The 9,949-nt window shown below is 38.4% G+C and overlaps 1 pseudogene; it reads right to left on the reverse strand.

The window, feature by feature from the left end:
• Positions 1 to 267: 267 nt before the first annotated feature.
• LOC114760275 (protein NETWORKED 1D-like) lies at positions 268 to 8,843 on the reverse strand (annotated as a pseudogene).
• Positions 8,844 to 9,949: the final 1,106 nt, after the last annotated feature.

Raw genomic sequence — 9,949 nt, forward strand, 5'->3', positions numbered from 1 at the left:
TAGTGTAAGTAGTTATCTTTTTTGAAAAGTATATATATTAAATAAAAATAAAGTAAAAAATTATTATATTTTAATAGAGTTAATGTATTTTTTAAGTTTTTCTTGATCTATATGAAACTAAAATGTCCTATAAATAGTATAAATAGGAACAAAAGAGTACTTAGAAGTTCTAAGAGGATTATTTAAACAAGATAATCATATAGGCAGATAATTATCGTTCACAACCTCCGGTTTTCTATGCCTAGTTCTCATCAAAAATAGGGCATGCACAGTTGAGCAAATCCCAGCATAAAGAGAGAGATTATTATTCAGTTGAAGAAATGGCAAAAATTTAAAGAGGCAGCACGATATGCACAAATGAAGGGCAGTTTCTCTCCATGGTACCGAAAAAAACATGGGGGTCTCATGGACGAACTCTTGAAAAGAAAATTTACAGACAAGAAAGCTAATGCCTCATTTGTTCTAAGATGAAAGGATTGTGCTCATAATCAGCCGATTGATTGCTTACTGACTAATCTCCTTTGGTGGGTGGTGCACACACGAACAAAATGTTTCTTTTTCTTATTTTGGTTGCTTCTCATCCCTCCATATCCATAGAGATAGTCTCGCAAACGTACTCTTGGACTTCGATCCGCCATTTTTGCTTTTCCCTCTTGCTTTCTCTTTCTTCATCAAGTTTCAGCAGAAGAAATTGCAGTCTTTGCACCTCCAATTGAAAGCGTCCAATTTTTTCTGATCCTCTCCGTGCCTGTTCGGAAACTCTCCTTCTGCTTATGCTTCCACTATCATCTGACTCTGGTTCAGGATTCTCAACAAAGGACAGCTTACCCTCTTCTACATTTTTCATCAGCTTGCGGTTGGCATCAAACAACTTGGTGATGGACTCCTCAGTAACTTCAAGCTGCCCTTTCACATTATCATACTCACTTCCTTTTTCCTTTGTGCTCTTCTCGGTGGTCTCGACCTTCTTGATCAAATCTTGCACAGTAATTTTAAGGTTTGCTAACTTCTGTGCATCAGAATCAAGTCTTTCTATAATCTTCGGTTTGTTGTCTTCTTCACGTTGCTGAGTCAACCTTCTTGAGATCTCTAATTTGTCCACACTCAACTCCTTCTCAATCAATGACTCTATTGAGGGATACTTATTTTTTGGTTCCTTGGTTACTCCTTTCTGATGGTAGTTCGCTGATCCAGTGGTTGCCTTTTGTTGTACCTTGTTAGCAGTTTCCCATAACTCGAGCATGTGATCGTCAACCTCGGGAGTTCCTCTCCTACTTCTCCCGTACGACGAGCTTTCTGACATTTGATCAAGTATGATGTCTTTTGTCAAAACTTCACTCTCTGCTACTGGAATATCTGGCATTGATTTTCCTATCTTCTGTTTATCAATACTTCCATCCTGGTGCTCATTTGCTTCATTTATTCGACTACCATGGCTGCTAGATTGAGTGTTTTCTCGATTCCAGCTAATACAGGTTTGTAACTCCTGAATCTCCCTCAATTCATCCTTCGGCTTGAAATTTTCTTTCAGATTTTTAACAGCCATTTCAATTGTATTGACCTTTTTCTGCATTTCTTGGATGTCTGGGAGTGTATCCGGTGCCATGGCAATCTGGTTTTCGCTGGTTTGTGGAACTCCTTCAGTGTGTTGGTGGTTCGTCATATCGTTAACCTGGAAAGCAGTGAATATAAGACACAGTACGATATCCAGAATATGCAATATAATACCTGGTGTAATTAAAGAAAAGAGAATAAACAATCAATTATACTAAATAACGACCAAATCCACCAATGCCCAAACTTTTTACAATAACATCTGAGACGGCAACAGCCTGCATTTTACATGGCCTCAAACATCGAAATAGAAGCCTATTGTCGGACTCAAAAGTTAAAACCACCTATAAGAACAACGTAAATGTAGACATGCAGGTTAGATTTCAGCCTTCAAGGGAACAATGGACATACAAAACACAATTTAAAACCTACAAAAAGACTTCCAAAACACATTTCCTTCCTCATTCATACACGCACAGACATACAAAGAAATTAAAATAGTGGAACAATGGATTCTGAGGCAATATGATGGGAAAAGAAATAGAAAATATCTAGTACCTTTGATTTTTCACAGCTATGTAGTTCTGTATGCTCAAGGGTCTGCATCTCCAAAGATGCAATACAATCCTTCAAAGCGCTGACAGCAGGGACATAAGCAGCCAACTGATCACGTAATCTTCCATTTTGATCTTCCAACTTGCTAACTCTTTCTTTCAGCCATTCACCTTCAACACTTTTATTGTTATGTTGACGTTCAAGACTCTCACATGTATTGGCTAGCTCCTGAAACTTCCCTTCAATTAATGTTTCATTGGCGGTAGATATCTGCACTTGCTCATAGAGCGTGGTAGCTTGAGTTTCCCAGAGCTCAATCTCATTAGTTCCCTCCTTTAGTCGATAATTTAACTTCTCCTCTCTCAGTCGAGTTTCTTCAACTTCTTCAAAGAGGTGCCCCATTTCAGACTCCAACTTCTGATTCACTTCATGCAGACATCTGAGCTCCTCATTCTGACACTCACAAGTATTGGCTAGCTCACGAAACTTTCCTTCAATTAATATTTCCTTCGCAGTAGATATCTGCACTTCCTCATAGAGTGTGGCCGCTTGAGTTTCCCAGCGCTCAATCTCATTTGCTCCCTCCTTTAGTTGATAATTTAACTTCTCTTCTCTGTGTCTAGTTTCTTCAACTTCTTCAGAAAGGTGCCCCATTTCAGACTCCAACTTCTGATTCACTTCATGCAGACATCTGAGCTCTTCATTCTGACTCGCACAAGTACCAGCTAGCTCACGAAACTTCCCTTCAATTAATATTTCCTTAGCAGTAGATATCTGCACTTCCTCATATAGCGTGGCAGCTTGAGTTTCCCAGAGCTCAATCTCATCTGTTCCCTCCTTCAGTTGATTATTTAACTTCTCTTCTCTTAGTCTAGTTTCTTCAAGTTTTTCACAAAGGTATCCCATTTCAGACTCCAACTTCTGGTTCACTTCACGCAGACATCTGAGCTCTTCATTTTGACGATCCTTGTCTGAGGATAAATTCAAAATTTGATGAGCTTGATCAGTAAGTATCACCTTGACTTCATCATACTTAAATCTCAAATCTTCTAGCATTTTTTGCAACTCTGTTTTCTCAGTATGCAAAGCACTAAACATTTCTGCTGCAGCCATAAGTTCGTTTTCCTTTTGAGACAGTAATTCCTTTCCTTTCTGAATCTGACAACCCAGCTGATCGTTGACAGATTGAACTGATTTTAGTTGAATGCTTGATCCGTCAAATGATTCCTTAAGATGTGAATTTTCCATTTGTACATGTTCTAATTTTTCTGTCATCGCTTTTAGCCTATTCTTGAGGTCATCATTAACTGAACAGAATTCACCAAGATCTTCACTTAGCTCTCTGAGTGCCAGGACTTTTTCAAAGACAATGTTCTGGTAGATCACAGAAATATTAGATTGAGCTATTGTTTCATGAATCATAGCACAGATTTCCTCTTCCAAGTTGTTTTTCTCTTCACCCAGATCTAGGAATCTCCTCATCAAGGAATTTTTCTCTTCCAATGTATTGCAACTTTCATCCTGCAAGTTTTTGTGAGCCAGCTCCAAGTCTGATAGCTGCTTAAGTAGATCCCCCGCTTTAGTTGCCATTTCTTCAATCCTCTGTTCTCCCTTTCTTATAGTCAGCTTCAATTCTTGATTCTTCTCTTGTATGCATCGGACCTCTGCTTGCAAAGCCAAGAACTGCTCAGACTGGATCCTCAACTCCTCATCAAGGGAATCTCTTTCTGTCACAAGTTTTTCTGCCTTTAGCTTCAACTGCCCAAGGAATGTGACTAGAACTGAATTCTCAATGGCAAGGTGCTGGCTTTCATTGAAAATTGTCTCAAGACATTTCAGTCTCTCCTGAATTTTACCGTGCATATGGTCCAGAAGAATGTGATCTTGTTCAGCCATATCATCAAAAGAACGGTCGCTGTTAAGGTCTAGATTCTTCAACCCCTGAAGCAGCCCAGTCCTTAGTATTGTGATTCTGTCAAACAAAGAATTCATCTGAACCTGCTTTTGAACATTTTCATTCTCCAAATTTGATACCAACTTCTCAGAAATTGTGTATTTCTCCATTAGTCTCCGATACTCAACTAAAAGAGAGAAGTTATTTTCCTCCAGATCATTGATGCATTTTTGCAAGAGGAAAATTTCAATTTCAGCATGTGCAGCTCTGTCCAGTTCTTTTTCATATTCCTTTTCCCGACAAGTTGCATCTTCTTGCGCAATATGAAGTTGTGATTCCTTCTCAGCCAGGTGTATCTCATTCAATTGCACAATTCTGGAGTGTTCTTCCCTCTCTGCATAAAAGGAAACCAGAAGCTCCTCCACCTTTTGAAGTGCAGACTCCTTCTCACCTTTCAGCTCCAAATGCTTTAGTTCCAGCTCACTCTGTTGATTCTCGATGCTTTTCAGCATTTGTTGAGTAATGTTCAACTGTTGTGCTAACGTTTCTTTCTCAGAGATCAGACTGGACTTCTCAAGGTCAAGTGATTGGTATGAGTCTTCTAAGCTTTTCGACTTCACCTTTAATCCTTCAAGCTCAGCATTGGCATCAAATAATGAATTTTCCAGGAGGTTGTTCTTTTCGGAAAAATTCTCCAGCTTCTCAGTCATAGTTTGTAACTGAGAATACAAGTTGGCCTTCTCAGCAGTGAGAGCGGATTTCTCCCCTAGGAGAGAGTGGCATGTTTCTTCTAACAACTGTACCTTTCCTCTGACAGTTTCCAATTCAACATTCAAGTCCGAGAGTGAATTCTCCAAAACAGTATTTTTCTCCAAAAGTTTCTCCATTATCTGTAGCTTTTCCAGAAGAACTGCTCTTTCACCTCTGTCAGCCTCACATGTCTCTCTCAACTTTGAATTCTCATCCTGCAATTTCTTCACAGACAACCCAAAGCACTGTGGATCTAAGCCAGTTGAACTAACCTCCTCTATCATGGCATCATGCCTTTTATTCACATCACTAAGCTCCTCTTTAAGACAGTAAATTTCTTGCTGGAGAGCATTTCTCTCATCTACTCGCAGTTCAACCTCTTGTTCAAGTTTCTCTATTGTCTCCCTCAGATTTAATATTTCGTCCTGCAGATTTTTGGTAGACAAAGATGAAGAAATTTTGAACTCATTGAGAATTTTGTTTTCCTGCTCCATTTTTTGTACTTCATCCTCTAAAGCCTGCTTATGAAATTCGACATTCTCCAGAAGTTCAGCCTTATGATGAAGCTTAGCAGCAATAGATCTCAGCTCTTCTTGAGATTGAGAGTGCAAGTTCTGAAGAGCCTGGAAAGCTGTTTCAGCCTCCACAAACCTTAACCTCTCCTCTTGTATGCAATTCCAAAGCCTACCCAATTCCTGTTGCTTCTCACTGAGTTCTTCATTTTGACAGCCCAACTTCTGCACCAAAGACTGCAGTTCAGACTGCATATTTTCATTTGATGTTTGCAAGAGGAGACACTTCTGCTCCGAATTCAGCAGCTTTTCAGCACTGTCATCTATCTTGGAACTCAGCCTATGCACCTCCTCTTCAGCACGAGAAAGTTTATGCTCCAAACTGGAAATTATTTCCAAGCATTGCTGATAACGAAGTGCCGCATCTTCCTTCTCCTCACTTAGTCTAGCAATTTCTAACTTCAGGGCCTCAATTTCATTTCCAGCTTTATCAGCTTGCTCCTTAGTCTTTCTAGCATTCTCCTCAGCTTGTTCTAATCTGTCCTCCAATTTTGATACTGTCTCCAAGCACTGTTTGTATTGATCAAGGGCTACTTCCTTTTCAGCTTCTACTGTAGTAAGGTCTTTCTTGAGGGATTCAGCTTCAGTTTCAGCCCTAATAACTCTTTCACTAAGTTTTCCTGCATCCTTTTCAGTAGACAAAATATTTTTCTCCAGGTTGGATACTTTCTCCAAGCACTGCTGGTACTGCAGAAGACTAACTTCCCTTTCAGCCTGTAACCTATTAAGGGTTTCTTTCAAAGTTTGAACTTCAGCTTCAGCCTTGCTTGCTCGTTCATTGAGTTCCTGGGAATTCTCCTGTGCGTGAGATACTTCTGACTCTAGATTAGATAATCTCTCCAAACTCTGCTGATATTGAAGCAAGCCAGCTTCCTTTTCATCTTCTAACTTAGCAAGAGCTCTTTTTAAGGCCAAAATTTCCGCCTCAGCCCTCGTCACCCGTTCAGACTCAGACAAAACTTGAGCTTTGGTATCATGGTTCCCATCATTTTTGTTGTTATTATCATTGTCCACATCATGAAAATTGAGCTCTTTTCTAGCGCGTCCCCCTCCAGACGTGAAGAGATCATTGAGTTGTTTCAGACCCCTTCTGTTTTTAGCAGAATCAGTTTCTTCAGTAAACGCTCCATTTCTTTTGATAGTATGGAAATTAAATGAAGGGTTTCCAGAAGAATCCTTTTGCACTTCATCATGGTCCATAATATCAGGAGTTCGTGGCTCAGCCTCCATAAAAGGAACGGTTGGTAAATCATCTGCCAATAGCATGGGGACTTGATTGGGAAATGCTTCAGCCATGGTCCGTTGAGCTTGGCGGATGACTCCAGTTGCGTGGTCATATCTTTCAGCCAAAGCACGGTATGCCCTATAAAACTCTTCAACCAATTTCATAAGCTCCGGCCGCTTTTTATAATACATTTCTGCCCTCCTGGCAAAGGAATCTGCATCTTCTTCAATAAGTTTAATCATCTGCTTCACCTTGGAATCCATATCTGTTCAAGAAAGGAAGTCATTGCAATTGGTTATTGAAGCATATTTAGGCAATCAAGCTTTTATGTGAGAAAATATGGAATATTTTCTAGTATAAAATGACGTTTATATTTAAATTAAGTTTACAACATGTTCGACCTATAAAATAATCAATATCTGAATATTGAGTTCAATCAGGTTTCGAAAAGGCATAGGCTAGTTTAATGCTATCTAAAACATTTACCCACAAGTACATAAGTGCCAGCCGCACAATTTCCAGGAGGAAATATTGTCGCATATACTCTGAGGAATAAAGCAAATACCGTTATGAATGAAATAAAAAATGACATACAAGTACCAGAAATGGATATGGTTTAACATCACAGAGACCGCTATTGTGCACTGGTCCATAAAAGACAAGACTACCATTTTATAAAATTAAAACAAAACCCATCTCCTGATGCGTCCTTCAAAATCTACTGTTATAGAATTAGAAGAGTTTTCAATAGAATAGATAAAAAGTTCAAAATCCAATAATGTATTTGGTGACGACATTTTCATTCATAGTCTCATAAAGTGACTCGTGTCTGCCCAGGGTACCAGGCGTTGAAATCGGTGTAGTTTGAATCAGCATATAGCATTGTAACAGACATCACTATTCACTAAAAGGACAGAGTTCATACAAGACTAGGGCATAATTATCCAGTTAGCAGCTTTGCACTCGAGATGCATTTAAACTATAAGTTGTGCGGATTCATTCCCATCACAGTAAGAGTTTATAATGAATGGCTAAGAAAATGAAAACTACACAGAAAGAAAATCACTCAATTATAGTTGCTTTCTATAGAAGATTCATGTTAGGCATTGCTTCCTCCTATTGATAAGTAAAAACATGCATGGTTCACATCAATCTCTAAAGCTAGCTACAGCAACTTTAGTAGCAAGAGCAGATAAAATAGAAGCAGTACCTGTCAGATTTTCTTGAAGCCATTTTGAGTTCTTCGGGCTTATATGGCTGTCCCACCACCACGAATACTTCTTTTTAGCATCTGCCTGGGACCTGGCTGCCATAGCTCTAGTTAATAACACCAACGCTTTCTCTTCTGATGTTGTAGGAACCCAATCCGCAAAAACTGGATCAAGTAAACCAGAAGCGGCAAGGGTGCCTTAGGCCATTGAAATCTACACCAACAAGGGGAAATCAAGTCTCTGTTGCTGCTTGAACATAGTAATGGAATAAAAGAAATGCAAAAATTCAGTTTCAGATCAATTAAAAGGTGCGAAAAGATTGACCACCTTTTTATGAACTTGAATATTATAGTTATAAATAAAAAATAAAAAGCGGCACTGATCACCTTATCAGTAGAATCCAAGTTCCAGGAGCTAATGAATAAAATATCTGCTATCGCCAGATCAATACAAACTACCTGATCAAAGACAAAATCACTAATTAAAAGATGTTTGGGAAGTTCGTAGGAGGTAGTTCCGATCTCTGTCACAGAAAGGGGATCAACGACCCAAAAAAGACCAGAATTCGGAAAATTATGACAACAAAATCCATATTCATTGGATGCCAACAAATCAACCGTTTTCCTCGTGTTTTGACAAATATCACTGCAACCTTGAGGCAGCAATTATATGATTCGACCACCGATCAATTGTCAAACCCATTTCAAGGAACGCTCCATATAACTATTACTAAGATCAGTACAAAATTCAGCAGCGAAAGAGGAAGAGGAGGAGATGCAGAAAAAGGTTCCAAGAAGAGCTAGAGATCAACCGTTAAGGGACCAAAAACACAAAAGAAAACCAAAGCAAAGAGATTCCAGTATCAAAGAACCCACCGAAGCAGAAAAAATAACCAAAGCTAATCGGTTCCGATCACCACCGAAGGCGATAAACAATCTCAGCTACTTTTTTTCCTTTTCCTCACTCCTTTTCTCACCTTCTCCATTTCCTCATGTTGGTTCTTGTTCTGGTCAGATCTCTCTGGGTTCGCTATGCTTAGTATTTCTCTCTCCTAGTCTCCTCTGCCCCTTATGCTGCGTGGAGGTTGGTGCTGTCCTGAACATATATGAGAATCTTCAACAAGAAAATAGAACCCCCAAATAAAAAAGAGTGGACGGCGAAAATAAAACCACTGCGAGCTAAGCATGGTAAGTATAAAGTTAAATCAAGAGAAACTAAAATCAATTACCATATTTTACAGCTAAAAGCTTGCTTTTACTTCTGTAATCCGATTCTGATAATTTGGAGAAATCTGAAGTAAATAAAGTAAATAAAAATTTTAACGTTAGAAAGCAGAAACGGCTAAATTGGCGTAAAAGTGATGGGGACGACGATCTCGCGCGCTTCAATCATAATGTTCTTTCTTGTGCTTCTGAAATTTTGTCAAGAAAGAAAAATCAGCACCGAACATTTCGTGCGTGTATTAATTAATTAAATTTCGTAACGATTTTCAGATCCCAAAATAATTTTTTGTTTTGCTCTGCATTAAAGTCTAATAAAAATCAACCAGCCGGTCGCCGACTTTTCGTTGAGGTACTGCGGGAAAAGTTTGGATTTTAATTTATTACTCCTCCTGTCCTTATTATAAGATCCCATTTGACTTTTTATTTGGTCCTAATTATAAGACCCCAATCCATTTTGTTACTTATATTTATGTATTCCTCCGGTCCTTATTATAAGACCCCATTTGACTTTTTATTTGGTCCTAATTATAAGACCCCAATCCATTTTGTCTCTTATATTTATACATTTTTTCCAAGATAATCCTTCTAATAATAATAATTTTAGCCAATATACTTAATTAGCAAGGATATTTTAGGAATGACAACACTTATTTATTATAAATAACCAACTTAACTTACTTCATTAATCTCCTCAAATAAGTCAATTGGGTCTTATAATTAGGACCGGAGGAGTATTTTTTTCCAAGATAATCCTTCTAATAATGATAGTTTTAGCCAATATACTTAATTAGCAAGGATATTTTAGGAATGACAACACTTATTTATTATAAATAACTAACTTAACTTACTTCCTTAATCTCCTCAAATAAGTCAATTGGGTCTTATAATTAGGACCGGAGGAGTAATATACTCATCCAATCCTTAACATTACCTCTGATGCTAATTATAAGAGGTAATGGACTAAT

This window comes from Neltuma alba, unplaced genomic scaffold (assembly GCF_004799145.2).
Source record: "Neltuma alba isolate B1F8T4 unplaced genomic scaffold, ASM479914v2 tig00010963_pilon, whole genome shotgun sequence".
Classification (NCBI taxonomy): Eukaryota; Viridiplantae; Streptophyta; class Magnoliopsida; order Fabales; family Fabaceae; genus Neltuma; species Neltuma alba.